The sequence below is a fragment of the Euprymna scolopes genome, chromosome 14 (assembly GCF_053919585.1).
Source record: "Euprymna scolopes isolate OS-2025 chromosome 14, ASM5391958v1, whole genome shotgun sequence".
NCBI classification, from domain to species: domain Eukaryota; kingdom Metazoa; phylum Mollusca; class Cephalopoda; order Sepiida; family Sepiolidae; genus Euprymna; species Euprymna scolopes.
The window spans coordinates 11,976,804-11,997,334 of NC_136495.1; positions in this window are offsets into that span (position 1 = coordinate 11,976,804).

Consider the following 20,531-nt stretch of genomic DNA (forward strand, 5'->3'; position numbering starts at 1 on the left):
AAAATGTACAAAATGTATAACGATGTTTTCAACTTTAACCCTTTTTGATCACTTAAAAACTAGTTTGACCGGCTAAAGACCCATAAAAGGACAGTCTATAAAAGTGTAATCATTTGAGACTCTTAGAATGGATATTTTAGTTTCACATACGGCCTTTACTAGCAATCATTTATTTTTATTTACTTTTTTTACTGTTCGTCTTTAAAAAATGTGGGATAGAATGTGATAACTTACTACGAACATTATATTAGTGTATATCTTAGAATATACTTATTTAGTTTTCGTAGTAGATTATTACTTTGTCCCGTCGTTTTTAATAAACAGGATCTCCCGATCAAATGATTTATGATCTGGAAACCGTGAGGTACCTTAGTATGTACGTTAAAATCACTACCGTATTGATTTATGGATTATCAATAATCATCTAAAAATCCGAACAGAATTAACTTTGGATCGGAAAGAAATTCTTAAATAAGCCAGGCTACCACAGATGAAAAACTTGGATAGGTTAGCAGAAAAAGAACAGATAACTTCTTTCAAAGGGATGTGCATCGAACAAAGCGTTTGTACAAAACTCTATACAAAAACTAAATAGAAGTTCGTACACAACACAAAAACGTTAACGTCAGATACAGACTCTAGGCTTAGAGGCTATACAAAAGGTCATTTGATACGCTTCACAACTTAGTTTTAAGATAAATGCTTTGTTTTAGATACAACGTAAATCTAATTAAACTTTTTTGCACAGAAACTTTTATTTACTTCGGCAAACATTTTTACTTTTATATTCAATAGTTTTTGCATTTGACTGAAATTGAATTTCATTCGACCAATTTAATTTTAACCCCAGGAATAATTAGACTTTAAAAAACATTGTAAATTTACACGTGTTTTGTTATTTGTTCATAGATAGAAGACGATTTACTTTATTTAGAATTTTGTTTATTAAATATACATTTACTGAAATTGGTCTAGCTAGTAGGTCTACTATCAGAGAATTAGTTAAAGCTATAAAAATAAAATGTGGTCTTAATTTGTGAGGAAATACAAGTCAGTCCAAGGCTTGTTCAAAAGCATAACTAAACAACACAGATACAGAATCACTCAAATGACATTGTTGAATTTTACCCCTCAATTACTAAGGAAATTTTGGCAGAAAACATTACATTTCGCATTAACATATGGAAATAATTATGTAAGCAAGGTAGACACTCATATCTTTTAAGGTAAAACATTAGTTAAAAAATAAAATCCCTAATACGCATTTAATGTTGCGATGGAGGCATACGACAGTGCGGACGTCTATGATCTAGTTGGACTTTACTTACTAGACACCCTGCAAAACAAATTCCCATGCAATTCTCTCGGCTTGTATAGAGATGATTGATTATGCATATCGCGGAACTATAATAGATGCGCATTAGACAGATTCAGGAAAAATCTAGTTAATTTTGTCATAGAGCTAGTTTTTAAAATAACGACTAATTTATATAAAGTAGACTTCTGTGATGCAACACCAGAGCTTGAAACAAATATATAAACCTTTTCATGAACCTAATGAGTAACTCCAATACATAAATACAGGTCCATGCTATCCACACACAGGGTTCAAATATACTGTAGCTAATGTTATAATGTTATAATGTTATACTGTAGCTAATGTTAGCAAAAGGATATTAAGAGTCCGTTGGAATGTCGAGGTGTTCGTACAGGCAGCGCCATATTATAACAAATCACTTCATGAAAGTGGATTTAGCGAGAATATAAAAGTCAGACAACAAGAAAATAAAAAAGGCAATAAGAGGCGGTATGTAATTTGGTTCTCTATCTCCTCCTCATCTAATACAAAACTAGAACAGCGCATTTTTCCTTAGGCTCCTGGAGAAAAATTTCCTACATAAAACACAGTCTACATATAATTTTTAATAGAACCACTATAATAATTTGTTTCTCAACAACACCATCGATTAAGTCCATCAATGCGAAAGCACAAAAAAATAGATAGTAAATGCATGCTGCTCTTGTATGTAAAAAAAATGATGCCTACTAGAAGGTAATCCTAAGGCGGAATCCCTTGTATACGAAGCTACATACACTTACCAATCAAAAAACATACCTGAAATATCCATCAGAATGATGCAAGGTTCGGTAAAACACAGATTTAAATCACACATTAGCTCCTTAATATTAAGGACCAAGATTAAAACAGCTTTAGCAACCTGCGGTTTTCGGCTAAAAGAAAGGGGGCCACCTATTACCATTAACTAGAGGGAACAGTGAGCACCCCCATACTCCTCAGTATTAAAACAATGGTCGCTTTGATGCTGAGAAGTAACATATTCTAAGGTTACTTCATGATCCAGGAATTTTCTAAAAATGCAGTTCGAATGTTTTAAATGTAGTATACACATAAAGAGAGCACTCCTTATGAACTTGAACGAGAAAAAATGGTTTCAATTTTTTAGTTAATTATATTTAATTGCTTAAAAATAGAGTAATTATGTGTTTATTTATTATATTGAATAATTACAAAATAAGGGCCCCTAATTTTGAGGTTTATATTAGTATAATGCCCTATTTTCCTTAGGTGCCTGATCATACATTTCCCCAAAAACAAAGACTACATTTAAATTTTAAATATAAATTTTTAATTTTAGTTAAATAATTTATTGAAAATTTTATTATTGTTTATATATTTAATTTGAATAAAAATTTCAAATTTAGAGCTATTATTTCTTTTAATTATTGTTTTATTTAATATAAAACATACATTGATGCTACGACAGTAGGAGAAATGCCTCTTGCCTATTTACGTCGAAGAAAAATTGAATATATTTAAGCAATCTCTAAATGTACAAATATTAACGTGTAAGAATCAAAGAGCGATGATGTAAGCATTTACATATTACAGTTTAGAGAAGGAATGGCCACCATTAACTGATCTCATCTTTGTTTAAAAAACTAGTCATGAGACGATACATTACTAGCGAGAGTAGGTTAGCATAATAAATAGCATGGGTGAAAAGAAGGAAAACAAAATCTCATAGAACACCCATTAATTCTATGTTATGGATGTGCTCCTTCTGCCTACACAATGGTCGCTATATATATATATATATATATATATATATATATATATATATATATATATATATATATATATATATATATATATATGATACTTTTGAGACAAAACGCCGTGTTCATTAGGGGTTTTTATGCTACATTTTTTATTCATAAATCTACTACACATTTAAACATAAATAAAGACGATCCTAAAACAGTTGTTTGTGTTTTCTGATTGTCTATGTCATGTATATATTTTACATATATTGCCGAATAAAGCAATACAAATCTGATGTCAAAATCAAAAACAAAAAGCATTCACTTAACGCTACAAAACTCAGAATAAATATTTATTTTTTCATTACTGTTACGTTTCCTCTTGTGATATTAATCGTTTACACATTTTTATATTTTTCATCCTTCATTGTGCATTTTTAGCCGCGTAACCACTAACACGATACAAGTTACATTCAAAAATATTAGATCGTGCAAATACACGTTAAGAATAAATGATAGTCCACCTTTCACAATAGTGATTTTACTTACGTCTTATAAATATTATTATTTTATTCTCACATAAGTGATTAGTCACTTTAAAAAACGCATTATTCCAAGGGAAGTTTTCTTTAATATTAACTTCTTAAAATATAACTTTTTTGTTTGGGCTCGGCATATAGCAAGCTGGGAATTATTCACTCATCTATAATATAAATCTCACCTCTGTTTTAATGTATGCATATGTGTATGCATGTATGTATACATGTATGTATGCATGTATATCTGCCTACACTCTCGACAGTGGCGACGAATTTTCACGAGATTGTTATCGTTATAAAGACGGACTCTTCGGACGACAAATATCGAAACATTAGCTGAAAGCATTAATTTCTTTACTCTAGCTTGCCGCTTTTCTACAAGGAGGTGTCGTTTTTTTCCGATATTTTCGAAAAGCATTCTCTTTTTCGATTGACTAGCCTTAATTTAAACCTTCGACACTTCCGGTTTGGAAGCAAAGACCTCACGTTTTTTCACGTTATTTTTCTCCTTCGCGGTGCAGATTCGAGCCTGCCTGCCTGCTTACTACCACTTTTTTTTTGCTCAACACACACATCCTAACACCCGGGCAACGCCGGGCACCCAGGCTAGTCTTAAATAGATTATAAGGAAATCCGGAAAATTGTTACAGAAGACTATATATAATTAAAGTAAAGACCATAATCTTCCGGTAGTCTGAAAGACATATGAATTAGATTACAAGAAACATAAATATTTCCTATGCCGCACATAAAATATCCTTTAATAAATGTGTACGTATATTAATATGTTATGTCCGTTAGAATTGTTTTATCTTGTACATCCAGACCATAAATTCTGCCCCTCTTTCGTTTCTAATATTGACATTTTAACTTGTGTCTTTGTACATTTCTATGTTACAATTATTATCTCTATCTTATTTTAGTAATAGTTTTGATTAAATAACTATCAAACAATCAAGGACAATTAATGGGCAGGACTATATAACTCCATTAAAAGGATACACAGAATTGCACGTAACGAAAATTGTTGCGTTTTATTTTAAAGGAAGAAACATCAGATCGCCTGCAAGACTCCTATTTTGAAGAATAGAATTTACAGATCGCCAAAGATGCAATGAAAATAAAGTATTTGTGGCCATCTAATGTATTTATTCCGTCGAATGTGAAACTTACTAAAATACATTTTCTTGAACATCCGGACTAGGATCTAAGTGTATTTGTTGTTCTGTCAAAACATGTTAAAACAAGATCATGTGATCTATGCTAACAGACAGAAGTACATTTTGATTATAGCTCGAAGTCCCGGAAAATGTGTGTTAGTTAGCTTTACTTTCGACACAATAGCGGCATCAGATACAGTGTGTTTATGTTGGTTGACGATGAGGATGAAAAATTTAAACCTACTTCGTTTCAGAAAAGAATGGCTTTCATTAAGGAATATTGGCAACCTTTACGTGTTCTCCCCCGTGAATACCTTATATTCTTTTAAAAATAATCCATATAAAAACTATTGGGGAAGCGAAAGCCAAAGCTCGTCATCATAAATGTGACTCAACAATCAAACATCAAATAAAATGTTTCTTAAACATTTTATTTACATTTAACATTTCGGCAATTGTAGATTCTGTCTTTAAAAAAAAAGGTCTTGTAGACGAACTGAAGATTCTATCTTTAACTCAGAATAGTTTGTAGGCGATCTAGATATTCTATGAAATTCTAAAAATAAAGGGCTTGTAAGTTATTTGGAGATTCTATCTAAAATCTTAAAGACTTAGAAGCGTTTTGGGGATTCTATCCTCAAAATAAACGTATTGTAGGCGATCTGGAGTTTCTATCTTCAGAGAAGACCTACCGTGTAATATACTTAGTTCGACAAGTAATATTCGCAACATATTCTTGTATTGATAGTTAAAAACAAATCAATACCTTATGGATAGTATGTGAGTAGGTTGCTTTAAATCTAAAAATACGAACACCGTTACTAACAATGTTATATGTATGTGTTTTAACCCTGCGTTAGTTACCTGGGTGTTCCAGATATGTTTAGCCCCATTAAGTGTTTACACAACGAATACAAAAATGTTTATAGTTTGTTGTGTTTTTTAAAATATATTTACCCTATATATCTACAGTCCCCGTGGAGCAGTTAAAATATCTTGTAACTTGTTGATATTAATATAAAATAATGCAATAAAATAAATGATAAAACTAAGGAAAATTGAGATATTACATAAGATAAACTTACACTTACAAACTGAAAGAGTATAAATTGTAAATGAAATAATAATACCATAAAAAATATGATAAAGACAATACCGAAATGTATGTCCATTTCATATTAAATATTACAGAGCAACTCAATTCTACATAATATGCGCTTATTTTTATTTCTACTTGAATAATACAAAAATATATAAATCATAAAAGTATACGTGTGACTGGACACAACAGAAGGACAAAACGATGTTAATCTCCAAGGAAAACAGATACAATTGTGCCATACCACGTATGTATACCTCACTGGATCAGGAGAGTATTGAAAGGGAGGAAAAGAAAAAAGTTAGCAACTAGTAATTATGACCACTTAAATAGTGTTGGGATGAAAAAAAAACTAACGCAGGGGCAATGAAACATGCTAACCTCTTTTTCACTTATTCTATTTTGTATTGTGTTACTCTTAGTTTCTTTTTTAGTTGTATGTCTTTGTTCGACATTCAGTGTTTATTTTATTATTATTCCTATTATAATAAAACCATTTACAGAAGTGCATCTGATGATGGCATACCTAATACCATATATGCTTCCATATTTATTCAGAGTTTGGTGTTATTCTGGACTTACTCTGAAAATCGCTATGCGTTAAATAGTATGTGTGTTACTATAAAAGTTAATTCTCATAAATACACATGGTTAGTGATATGTTAAATGTTTGGAAATTTGTTAGTCTCTAACTGTTGCTTCAAAATTTTGATAATTTATTTTATACGAATAATTGTCATCATCTTTGGTGTTATTCTTAATTAGATTAGATCGATGCAACCCCGGCTTTTACAAGTGTTCGGAACTCGAGAATTTGCATGGCATTTTGAACCAAAAATATTATTTAATCCATAGGAGTAGATGTTCTTATCCTATCAATCATGAACATTTCGAATTCTTAAGTTATTCCTTATTAAATTATTAGTATTTCCTATATCGGAAGTTGGCGCCCTAACGCAATCGATAAAATTCTCAGTAATAATCGTTTTAATGTGGCATACTTTTCTAAATGTTATAGATTCCATCCTTAACATAGGCAATACTAAGAAGTGTTGCTGAATACTTATACACGGGCAGGGATAACAGAAGGAAAACAATATTTCCCTGTAGATTAGATAAAGGAATCAATTTTTCTTTACTAATATTATTCCGGTTAAATACCCGTCCTCGAAAATCAAACTTGTGGAGGATGGGCCTTGTTGCCTGGATCGTGTTGATCCACTCTGTAAGGCTATGTTATTTTATTTTGGGCAATCCTATGCGATTCAGTCTATCAGATTTTATTATCCCACTTTGGAAATAAGTTATTCCATAGCTGATAAATCGAGGCGCTCCATACCAGAAAATATTGAAGCGGACAGATTACATAATCTGAAAGAGTTGGCCCAGTCACCCTTTCTTCCAACGTCCTGGCACATCTTTTTGTAGTTGGAGGAAAGTAAATACATGAGTTAAATTACGCGTTGAATTTGGAGTTTCGTACAAAGTTATGAAGTAGACATAAATATTCAGGAGATTGTTAAGGTGCATGTTTAGAAGGGCAGAGTTAAAATTGGGCAATGTGATTACTGTGTGGAAAAATTTGAATAAACCATATGATACAACCAGCAAGAGAAAATATGTACACGTTTGGTTTAACATATCATTGCCCAAAGGATTAATCATCTATGGATGTTACTCAGATATATTTCTTTTAAGTGAATAATTATATTTCTTATCTGAACGAAATGTATGAATTGATGGCATATACTGTCCCCTTTTTCAACCCGAATAACTCCTCATTGAAAAACGGGAAAACTTCTACAATCACACAAACTGAAATTAGAAATGATCTGTTTATAATGAAAAAAGAAAACTGATGTTATCCAATGAAGCAAGAATTAAGTTATCTCGGTTTTAATCCTATTACCATATTTCTTTTCAGCATGTCGGAATTATTGCTTCATAAGTTTGTAGCTATTTCGAGATGGAATTAAAAAGGTTAGCGTAATGATTGAATTGTTCGTGTTTTATGCTTACAGAATTCCTTTTGAGATTATGTAAACCTGAAGAAACCAAAAGAACAAAACATTTCTAGAAAAGATTTTTTACAGTTCAACCTTAAAATGGAAGCAAATAGAATCCGGAAAATAAATCCAAATCTGTTATCGCTGCCGGCTTTGGAGATAAAACATCTATTGATTTTTTCATTTGCTTTTCGCAGATTGCAAATGTCTTATCAAACAAAAACGCTTAGATATCTATTTTGGTTTAGATAAGTCAGGCAAAGGTCTACAATTTATGGGAATCGACTGAGCTCAAATCTCAGGTTCCTATTAATATAACATTCACAAGAATATGCATTAAAAAACTGAGTACTCTCTTAGGAAATATGTTAATTCCAAATACAAAACGAAAACACGATATCCATTCTATTGCTAAGACAGCTTATATAATGGTTGGATTATTTTACTGTTACAGAAAAGAACTTGACATGCGATGCAATTTTCTTCAAATGTAAGAGTCAGGAATAAACAATTACTGTTACATGCGTTGTGCCACAACAGTTATTCCTCCTTGCCTCCAAAAGAATACGAATCCGATGTCTAAACCTAGTTGGGTGATCTTTTCTTTTTTTGGCACAGACTAACAAAAACATGTTTTTATATCGGTACTCTGATTAAAACTCCAGTTTTGATTCCCCCATTAAATGATAGTCATCGCAATAAATCGTCTCCTAAAAAGTGAAACACGAATTTCTCTCTGTGTCTATTCTGTAAGCGCCAGGAGTATTTTCCTGGATTGAGATGGTCTGTATCAGCATGGACACATTACTGGAAAACTGCATTCCCTTAAGTTGCAACACATCCGTTGTCAAATTCTTGTCATAAATGTTCATTTAATAATTATACTTTGTGTATGAATTGATCAATTTTACTGACAAGGATTTAAACAGTTATACTATAAAGGCTATTGACTTTTATGATCGGTAAGCTAACAGCAGAAAAATGCATAAATATATTTATGCTGAAATTATAAGCAATTTAAAACCAATTACAATTATTAGCTAAAAATTTCAAAAGTTCAAATTCAACGTACAAATAAAGAACATAAAGTATTAAATGTTTACCTCACATTAAACTAATGAAACATTAACTTATGAAGTTTTCAATAGGAATGCAAGTCTCACTTCCAATGTTACAATCAGATAAAACATCACAAGATAAACTATAATCCATAAAAGCTTACTGGGATGTAATCTTTTCTTATTTCACATACATTTTCACATTAATCTCTTTACTTCATATGAATATCGTCAGACATATTTTCAAGAAACATTGCGTTTTTGCGGACATTTCACTCTGTAAAATATATTAATTTCATTAAAATCTTTCAATGCCCAAAATTTGAAAAAAAAATGAAATCAAATTATTATAGCTAAACATCGGGGTTTTGATCGAGAATCTACATAGAATTTTAGAGTGAAATATTTATTTTATCCGTAGGTGTAGATATTTTTAGTTTCGCCAGTCATGACCGCGAGGAAGTCGTAATAATTAGAAATTATTTTCTTAGTATCGCCCGTACTTTTCCCATAAAAGATTTGTGGCGGAGAACTGATAATTACTTAATAGGTCTATCTGTACAGTTCCAATACTTATGACGCATTTCACACATTCTAAAACTTGAGATTGAATTAAAAGTGCATAACAATCAAATAAGAACTTAGAATAATATAAAAAAAAACGACTACTAGTTCCAAAAGCAACACACATTTTAAATAACTTTTCAAATAAAATGATCAGCATTAAACCAAGAACAAGGCAACACCCAATTGTAAACAGGCAGCATAATATAAGGAATATGTGCAACAAAGTTTAAAAAGCTTGTAACCAGCCCATACGTAAACATTAAATTACAGAAATGTAATAATATATTTACAGTCTAATATTAAATGAGCTTAACAGATTAAATATTTCACTATTGGTTACAAGTGTGTCATGATAAAACTAGTTTTGAATATACACATTGAAAGGGAACAGGTTATTTATTTCTGTTAAATATTAAACTGCCATGCAGCAGCAGCTTTTCAAAAGTAAAGCCCAGAATTACACAGCAATTGTTCAATATTTTAAAATAAAAAGTACATATTATTTAGAAGAAGAATGTTACGAAAAGAATGTAGAAAAAATAACAAAGTACTTGGCGAGTTTTTACGGCTTTATCGTTATTTTCATGGCAAGTGCTCGGCTGAGCTCCATTTTATGATCCCCCTCGCAACACTTTCGCAAGAAACATCTGTCTAGCAGAAAGCACTATCATGAATTCCCCCCACTCTTTATATGTACCTAAACCTAAACGTAGATTCCATGAGAAAATCTTCTTTCTTAGAATTGCACGCCTATGGAATTGACTTCCGTTTTTCTGCTTTCCAGCTGACTACAATATGGTTGTCTTCAAGTCTAACGTGAACAAGTTTTTGATGAGCCGTTCCATATAAGTTAGCAAATTTACCGAATCTCCGTTACTAACGGTTACTATATTGTCCAATTTCTACTGTACATTCTTTAACCCTTATCCTCGAGTGGCCTCTTGACCTTGACAAGTGATGATGCCTATGTAAAAAAATGCCAGTTAAGCAGATTTAATTTTGATTATTTATTAAAAAATTTATTTATTAAATTTAATTTGAAATAAATTGTAATGCCTGAATAACTAGATCAGGAATTTAATTTCATAAACCATAATTCATAATAAACAATGTCATTACCTAGATGATTACAACTGACCGGGCTATGTGGCTCGAGCTAAGAAAAGCGCGATCAGATATTGACGAAACACACGACAAGGCTGACAGTCTTAAAGACATTCAGTTGTTACACAATTAAGGAGAGAGAGTTAGAAATTGTCTGTTGGTCGTGCATGTATTTCGAATTACCAATTAAATAGTTGTAGTAATAACGAAGAAGCGTGCTAACCCCAGGAAACAGAATATCATGGACATAAAGGTTAGATATGAAGATAGAAATGTCGCGTATGACGTTTGATTTCGGAGTAAATGTTTTGCAGAATTAACAATTCCGAGAAAAGGGAACCAAAGAAACAAGATAGTGCCCCTAAGGAAACATGTTTTTCGTCCTTTTCTAAAATAACTGTCCTTTGTGCATTATCTTATGCGTTTAGCGAACTGGTTGTTGAATGTTTAAGCAGCGACACATATGCACCAACATCCACTAAATAAGACGAGCCGCACACACACACACACACACACACACACACACACACGCGCGCGCGCATAGACACATACCCCCCACACACACACACATATATATATATATATATATATATATATATATATATATATATATATATATGCACATACATCCGCATAAAAATACAGAACCTTTATATAGACGATTTTGAACGGCATTATCATTTAGACGTTATACATACACATCAACAGATGCGTTGTTTATACACAAACAGTATGCAACAAACTAATCATTTAGTCCCATTATATAAATTACTAATATTTTATTGACTCTCTTTAAAAAGACTTAGCAGTGGCATGCGACGTTGCTTCGGATTGAATATGGATCAACATTCGTTTCACACTCGCATATGATATTTTCATCGACATCTGGGAAATAGCTCATTTTTTAAACAAATCGTTTGTCTGTTCTCGTTGGGGAGATACCGCTATGTATCAGACGAAAGCTTCACACGTCTACCCGTAGTGACTTAGTCAACAGAACGTTGTGGTCTATCGTGCACTGCAGTGAATCTATTATTGAGTGTATAAATTATTTTTATATAAGCTTGAATGAAAGTTTAAAATGTAAAATTAAAGTAATATGATTCAATTCTGATTCAAACAGGAAATTTATTTCGAAAGCGCTATTGTCATGTTAAAGAAGATACTGTTTGTTTTATATGTTGGGGAATTATACTGTTAGATAATAACTGTGTAGGAGCATGTTATTATCTGATACTGCGTATCTATCAATTTCCCTATATCTGTATCCATCTTTCTATGTATGTATGTATGTATGTATGTATGTATGTATGCATGTATGTATCTATCTATCTATCTATCTATCTATCTATCTACTAATCTATCTAGCCACATATCTGTCTATGTATTCATCCATCTATCCAGTTATGAGTGTACAACAGAGATTTGAATCGTTATGTTTCAACTAGTTATCAAACTTTGTTAAACTCTGTGACCGGTCTATTTGATTCAGAGTATGCGACCGGGGGCCGGATATGACGTGTCACGTGTTACGGTTTGCGCAAGCATAGTATGCTTGGGTTTGAGATACCAAACAAGCAACGAGGAGGGAGGGGATAGTCTCGGAATAAAGACAACAGAACCACCCAAGCCAATCTCCATTCTAGTGTGACGGATACCTAGGAGTGAATAAAATGTATAAAATCGTACTACGTCTTCGATAGGTCTTGTGAAGGATCTTCCTTAAAAGAGGCACCACTCCTCAAGATAGTTGAAGAAGCTCGTGGAGAACGCTAGCAGAAACGGGTATGTTGTCATGTAACGTGTATTATATGTTCTGACACGCACGCACCAAAACCTCTAGATGAGTCACGCATTGTTAAAATAGGTATTAGGACACGAGGACAACAGTCTGTTATACCACAAGCACGACGTAGATACATATTTATATATGGCCCGTTAATTAAGAACTTATTATGCAATTTCGAGATAACAACACGGGTATATACAACATACGTTAATTTGGTACCGTATATACACAGTCATATAGACAGCCATAACACAATACAATATACGTTAATTCGATCTTCATGACTTTCTGTGACCGTAAGTTGCAGATTAAAATAAAGAACAGAAAAAAAACAAAGAAAACGACATAAGGAAAATAGACTGGGGTCACATTTTTAATTAGACGCAAAGAAAAAATAAGCAATGAATAGACAAAATCTTTCTAAAATGGAAGAAAGCACACACACACACACACACACACGCGCGTAAAGAAAAAGTACATACGAACGAAAAAAACATTACTATATTAATACTAAGGCAGAAAAAAGGTTAAAAACAAAGAATAAAAAAGGAAGGTACAAATTCACTTAAAAATAAGAAGAAATACCTGATAGACTAAAATAGCTATATGAAAAAAAATCGTAAAATGTTTGAATTGTTGGAAAAATGCTATATGCATGGTCATGAGTTTCCTGGTTTTCTGGTCGAGCTGTCTTAGTTCTTCTTTTCTCCATCCTATAAACGGTCCAGAGTACCTCACTAGTGACACTTCCCATGTACTTATACCTTTTATTAGGTTTCTGCTATATAATTTAGTTTCCAGGAGTTTTCTTGTTCTCCTGAGGTATTATTTTCCAATTTTCTCTTTCATTTCTGTTTTCCCAAGTATTTATAGTTGTATTGTTCCCCTAGTGCCCTCATTTCTGTTTGGTTGGGTAGTTCCATGCCTTCTGTCGTTTCCAGGTTTACCTTTTTTATAACTAGTAGTGCGCACTTTTCCATTCCAAATTCCATTTGGATATCTTGGCTGAAGATCCTGGTAGTATTAATTAGTGTCTCTAGCTCCTTTTCGGTCCCTCCAAAAAGTTTCAGATCGTCCATATATATCAGGTGGTTCGTTTTTTCCTCTATATTGGGGTACTTGTATCAGGCTTGGCACTTTCTCAGCATACTATTCAAGGGCATCATGGCTATGATGAAGAGTAATGGCGATAATGAGTCTCCTTGGAAGATGCCTCTTTGTGTGTTAATTTCTGTTATCTGTTGTCCATCTGCTGTCAGTTCTAGTCTCCATGTTATCATTGCATTTTCTATTACATTGGTGATCCCGCTTGGTATTTTATAGATTTTTAGTCATTATATTATCCATGCTTGGGGGATCCTGTCGTACGCTTTTTTGTAGTCGATCCATGCTATGGCTAAATTTTTCCTCTTCTTTTTTACCTCCTTTAGGATCTTTTGATTAACATATAACAGATCATATGTTCCTCTTTTCCCTTTTTGGCATCCTTTCTGTTCCTCAGGGATGAGTCCACGGTTATTCAGTGAGTGGTAGATATGTTCCCTCAGTTGTGCTGTCAGTATCTTCCGCATGGTGGGTAGGCACGTGATAGGCATATAATTGCTGGGGACGGTTCCTTTCTCCGTGTCCTTCTGTAGCAGTGTGGTTCTACCTTTTGTTATCCAGTCTGGCACGTTTGCTTCCTTTATACATCTTCTCATGTTTTGGGCGAGCCTTTCGTGTAAGGTTGTCAAGTTTTTGAATCAGTATGCATGTATCCCTTCGTGCCCTGGTGCTCTCCAGTTTGCCATTTTTCCTATGGTTTTCTTTAGGGTTTCCTTGCTGATTTCATTCACTGTTCCTTCTTCGATTTGTTGTAACTCTTCGTTCATGTCTTTCAGCCATTCGGCATTTCTATTGTGTCCTCGTCGCTCTTCCCATATGTTACTCGAGTAGAGTTTTGTGTCCATCGGATTTGGTTGTTCTGTTTTTGTATTTCCTCCGTTCACATTTTGGTAGAATTGACGTTCGTTGGTTTCAAATGTTCTGTTTTGTTTGCATTGTTCAACTTTATATCTATATCGTCTCAATCTCGCTTCTTTTGCTTTTATTTTTTGGTCCAGTTCTCCATGTTTCTTGTTCAGCCTATCCCTGCCAGTTACATTTCCAATATTCCTTTTTTTCCACATTGCTTTCTTCCTGTTGATCATTTTGGTTTCTTTTTTATGTTTCTGTATTTGGGTTTCTAGTCTTATTTCCCATCCAGGTTTTGTCGGTCCGCTTGTTCCCGGTTGTTTTTCTGATTTGAGATCCATACTTACCATTTTGGCGCCTGCGTAAATGAGGTTGTTTAAGTCTGTGATTGTGTTTGTTATGATGTGTGGGAGGAGCTTGTTAACCTTCTCGGTTTCTGTTCTTAATTTATTCTGCTCTTGGTTCTTTAACGACGGGAGTTTTGTTTTTTCCCCCGTTCATAAACTGTGTTATTTTATTTATTTCATTTGCTTCATTCTCTGTTAGTTCTGTTTCAGTGTTCTTGGTTTCAACATTTTTAGTATTTGGTCTTCGTAGGTCCTGGGCCTTTGGTGTTTTTACTTGTGAGGCTTCAACTTGTGGGGTTTTTCTACGAGCAGTTCCATTGGGAGTGTTTCTTGTTCAGTTTCCTCATTTATTTTTCGCTGTATTTCTGCTAGTTCTAGTTTAGAGAGCCAACCTTTCTTGAGTATCAGTCTTTCTTGGTCCGCAATTCTTTGTTCTGTCACTTGGTGGTCACTGGAGCGGTGTTGTTGCTGTTGTTGTTGTTGTTGTGTTTTTTTTTGTAATGGCGTTTAGAGTGCCTTAATTTGTTGATCGGCGATACAATTTAGAAAATTGTAGTTTATAGATGCTAAGCATCATTGTAAGAGAGAAATTGCAACAGCAAAGAGAAGGCTGAAATAACCAAGGAACGTAAAGTATCTCAGAAGATAGGGGTAATAATTTATGGAAAATTTATAATAGTGTAGCCAATAAAGACCAAAATAATAATAGCTAATAGCTGGAAGATGGCCTTTGTAGTACCGTTGTTCAAGGATTCTGTAGAAAAGACAGACACTCTCGATTATAGCCCTATCAATCTCCTCCTTCTCTTCGCTACCATCTTTGAGATTCTGATCAATCAAGAACTAGTCACAACCTTTCAAAAGCTAATTATTCTGACACAAAGTACGGATTTAAGCAATGTTGTGCTACTGCAGATATTCTAACAATCATCTCTGAACGCATATAACGAGCGAGTGAATCCAAGGTTGTAGCCCTCGATATAACCAATGCCTTTGACAAAGTCTTGCATGAAAAGCTGTTAATGAAAATTAAATCATATTGTATAAGTAGACAATACTAAATAAATTAGATCATTCTTATACAGAAGGAAGATCCAGGTTGTTATTGATGGACGTACATCCAAGCAGCATAACATTAATGGGGTCGATCCTTGGGCCATTATTGTTCCTAATATTCATTAATTACCTCCCCGATAATATTGTGTCCGAGATGGGTATATTTGCTGATGATAAAAACTCTATCATATGCACGAAAGAAGAACGGATGTACACAAATATAAAAACAAGGCCGAATCCTTAGAAAATGACTTCCAGACTGCAGTGGAATGGGTACGTAAATGGATGGCAACATTTAATGCTAGTAAAGCTAAGGTGCTCTCCTTTAACAATAACAAAAAGCCTCACCAACGACCGATACCCATGTGAAACAACTTCTTACTTCACAATTCTTCATTCATTTTATCCTCTCACATTTTCACATTATACCATGCGCCTTACAATCAGGGAAGCACGACTCGTTTGCATAAACTAACCGACCATCAATCTGACTCAATATGGAGATTTGAGCACGGCGAAGTGCTTTGAATGATTTTAAAGGATTTTAGTCGACGTTTTAAATACATTCACGTAACGCAAGTTTTAATTCATCACTCGCCTGATGACAATTCATGGAAGTCGAAAATGTTCGAGACTATGGCAAATTTCTTAACAGAACGTTCGGAGGTTGTCCCGCCAAATGAAAAAAAAAAACAAAAACAAATATTAAATCTAATTACATCATTCTTAGAGCAGCCAGGTTATTATTGGGGGGGGGGCGTTTGCAAGAGAAACAAACAGGAATTACTCGTGCTATTCTATGAAACATGCATTATTGAAAAAATGATGTGAAAATGTTTTAACCTTCCACGCACTTGCTTCACCAGATGGATTTGTCAGGTGACTGCGTGTGTTTTCATACGAATGTGTCTGGAAACGCCTGTTTAATCAGATAATAACAACGCCGTAACTAATGACGAAGCTTGAAACTATGATTGTCGAATATCTTAGTATGCGTCCGAGAGTTTCCCTATCAGTTGATCCCTGGTAAACAACTCTGCGTTGCTGGTTTATTTTGATGAATCTGAAAGCACAGAACTTGTTTCATGTGTAACGCAATTAGGATGACCGAAGATCCGGACAGTCGATACGACGCATTTCGCAATTCGACTGAATTAAACAAGTGGGGAAAAGGGTCGAACAATCGGCTTTCATTAGACTATTTGTTGATGTACATCACAAGAGATAAGTACACAGCAGAATATCAAAGGATTTAGAAAAACCCTATCAGCATCAAAACTTAGACAGGGACGGATACCGTATCCTACCGTCTCTCTTCAACTCTCTTCCTCCCAATCATCCCTGTCTATTGATTTCAAATAGACGTACAGCGATTGCTTATGTTTATATCTATGCGAAGCACTGATTTTATTCATTAAGTCTCTGCCAAATTAAGAAGTAATCTATATATTATATATATACATAGCTGTACGTATATATATATATATATATATATCGCGTTTAATATTACTTCATAAAAATTATTCGTGTTCATCTATAAGAGAGAAAATACCTATTTTTATGTCTTTTTTTTTTAGTTTGACACTTATCGGATTAATTACTGTACAGAACGTATATACGAAAATAGCCAGAGACGTAAATTACTTGGTTCAGCGGTTACGAAACTTATAAAAAAAACCCTCACAAACACACACACGCACACACAAAGTGACTTTTATATATAGGCTGAAGAATCCTAGAGTGGATGAAACGCGGAATAATCAGTGTAGCTTAATCGTCATATATATTTTATAACTTACTAACAAGCTCTACTTACGTATTGAACACTGTTGAATAAATACTTAAAGTTTACGCATAAATCTATACATTCGTATATTAAGTTCATGTGAGTAAATGAAGTAGTCATATATATGTGTATATATATGTGCGTGTGTTTGTGTGTGTGTGTATGCATTCTTACATACATACAGTCGTAAACATGCATTTATATATAGATGCACTTATGTAAAAGAAACGTTGGGTTTGTGTTTGTGTGTGAATTCGTTCCCTGTGATTGATTTTTACGAAATTTCACACAAAGATAAATCATATGGCTGGTAGTGTTCTAAGATATGCATTTCATCTGAATATCTATGAAAAGTATCGATAACTGATAATCTCCAAAATCCGCTGAAAGAAAGATCATGCGATTGCGACCAAACTTACCACTTGCCACAGCCTAACATCACAATTACTTTTGAGAAGTATTTTTTTCACATAAGCGGAAAGACCCGACATATAAAATCAACAGTATGTATGGAGTATTGTTGTTTGGTGCATCTGCTACTAGTCTCTCGCTCCTAGACAAGATTCAGAAAAGAGTCGCCAACCTGATAGGTCCTAAACTGCTATCTAAGCTTCAGCCTCTCTCCCATCGACGAAATGTTGCATCCCTCTGCCTGTTCTACAAATATTTTAACGGTGAATGCTCCGACGAACTGTAAGTACTTGTACACGCTCGACGTAAATACTCTCGACAAACCCGACAAGCAGCTAAATTACACCCCTTCACAGTAGAGATCCCTAGATGAACGAGAGCCTTCTACTCCAGTAGTTTCTTCCCCATAACCGCTAGCCTTTGGAATTCCCTTCCGGGTCCTTGCATCCCCAACGGTACTGACATGCAGAAGTCCAAGTGAACCGACATCTTGCTGCCCAACTCCTTACATAGTACTCGTGTAGCTTATGTCCCTGATAGTAACCCTTTAGATCAAAGTGGCAATATGCCTCGTTTGGAGTGAAAATGTAATTTTAAAAAACAGTGGGTTCTTTGATATGACAGGGGCGCTTTCACAGCGATTATTTTTTCTAGAATATAATTGACTTAAAAACTTTGATTCAAGTCATTTAGTGAACAAGTTATTTCATAAAATACACTCTATGTTCTCTATACTGCAATCTTAACTACTGTGACCGTATGTATTGTGACGCAAGTAGTTTCGGCGAGGCATGTTTACACCTGGTGCAACGCGTTAGGTTAGAATCAGAGCAAACAATTATCCAAGTTAATTTAAATATGAGCGATTTCCCGATTTCGATGACAATAAAAATATAAAAGTGTGTAAAATTACTTGATCGTTATTTAATGCTGAGCAGGCTCGGGTCTGTCTGTTCGTATATATTTAATTAAAAATAATTCACAATATATATATATATATATATATGTATATGTGTGTGTGTGTGGGTGTGGGTGTGGGTGTGTGTGTGTGTGTGTGTGTGTGTGTGTGTGTGTGTGTGTGTGTGTGTGTGTGTGTGGTAAGTTATAAAAATATATATGACGAATAATCTACAATGAATATTCCGCATATTATCCACGCTAGGATTCGTATATTAATTTACGTTATTAAATGAAGTAGTTATATATATATATATATATATATATATATATATATATATATATATATATATATATATATATATATATATATATATATATACAATAGACTACCCGTGACCCGTCGGGTCAGTATGTATATATATAGCTATGGAATTAATATATGAGTGTGACACTTCTGACGTAAAGAAAATACTTCTTTGTAACATAACAGAAATATTTCTATGAAAGTATATTAAAATTAAAAAAAGAATATAGATAGATTTCTATGAGTCGTTCTGTTTATAATTGGTTATTTTTTTTTTAATCTTACAGCCATTGAATTATAAGTGGTTTGCCATACCTTTAGCGAAATGTGCACTGAACAGATACTATAATACTTAGAGTTTAATTCAAAATTTTATATATCTTTTTTAAACGAAATTGTTAGTTGAAAATACAGAATAGTTAAAAACACTTTCCCCATGTAAAGAGTGGCTTTTATATAGAAAATGAAAGTAAAATGCAACTTTTTTTTCATTTATTATAAATCAACTTTCATGACCAATTGGGAAACATATTTCATTTATATGTTAATAATAAGGTCAATAAAAGTATTTAAGTCAACACGGAAATGAATAATATAAAAAGCAGAAAGTGTTAACAATTGTTTATTTGGATTATTTAAACGCGAAAAAAACAATTCGGACGTAATAAACGTACAAAGTAAAACAATACGTTTTATTGTCGCGTTGATTATTTATTTGCAATGCAAAATAAAAAAAAAACATATTTTCGGAGTTATTTATTGATGCTGCTGGTGTACAAGAAAACGTATGAATGTTTTTTTTTAAGAAAGGCGTATTAGAAATGGAAAATAAATTCAGAAAAAAGAAAGGAAGTGGTTAAATGACCGTTGTAAACTGCTTTTATAGTTGAGAACGGGTTAAAGTAGATTTATTTGTAAGAAAATTGTTGTGAAATAATATACACGTAATACGGAAATGAATGATGTAAAAGAAATGCAGAAAGTATTACCAATTGTTTATTTGGATAATTTAAACAACACTGGGGACGCTGAAAACGTACACAGTAAAACGATGCGTTATATTGTCGCGTTGATTATTTATTTGGAACGCAAATAAAAACACATTGTTGGTTTCTTTATTTATCTTGGTAGTGTAGAAGAAAAGGAGAATAAACTAAAAAAAGGCATCGCCGTTGTAAATTGTTCTTATGGTTGTCATTGTATTATATATTTGTTCACTGTTTTGGGAACGATAACAAAGAAAAAAGTTAAATATAATAGCTTATTATCTATTTATTTTAAACTATACAGAAGGTCAGGTACCACTGTTAAAAGAGATTGAAAAAACATTAAATAAGGAGTTAGAGTTATAGTAGAGGTAAGGTATTTAATTTATCTTTCAACTTCGAT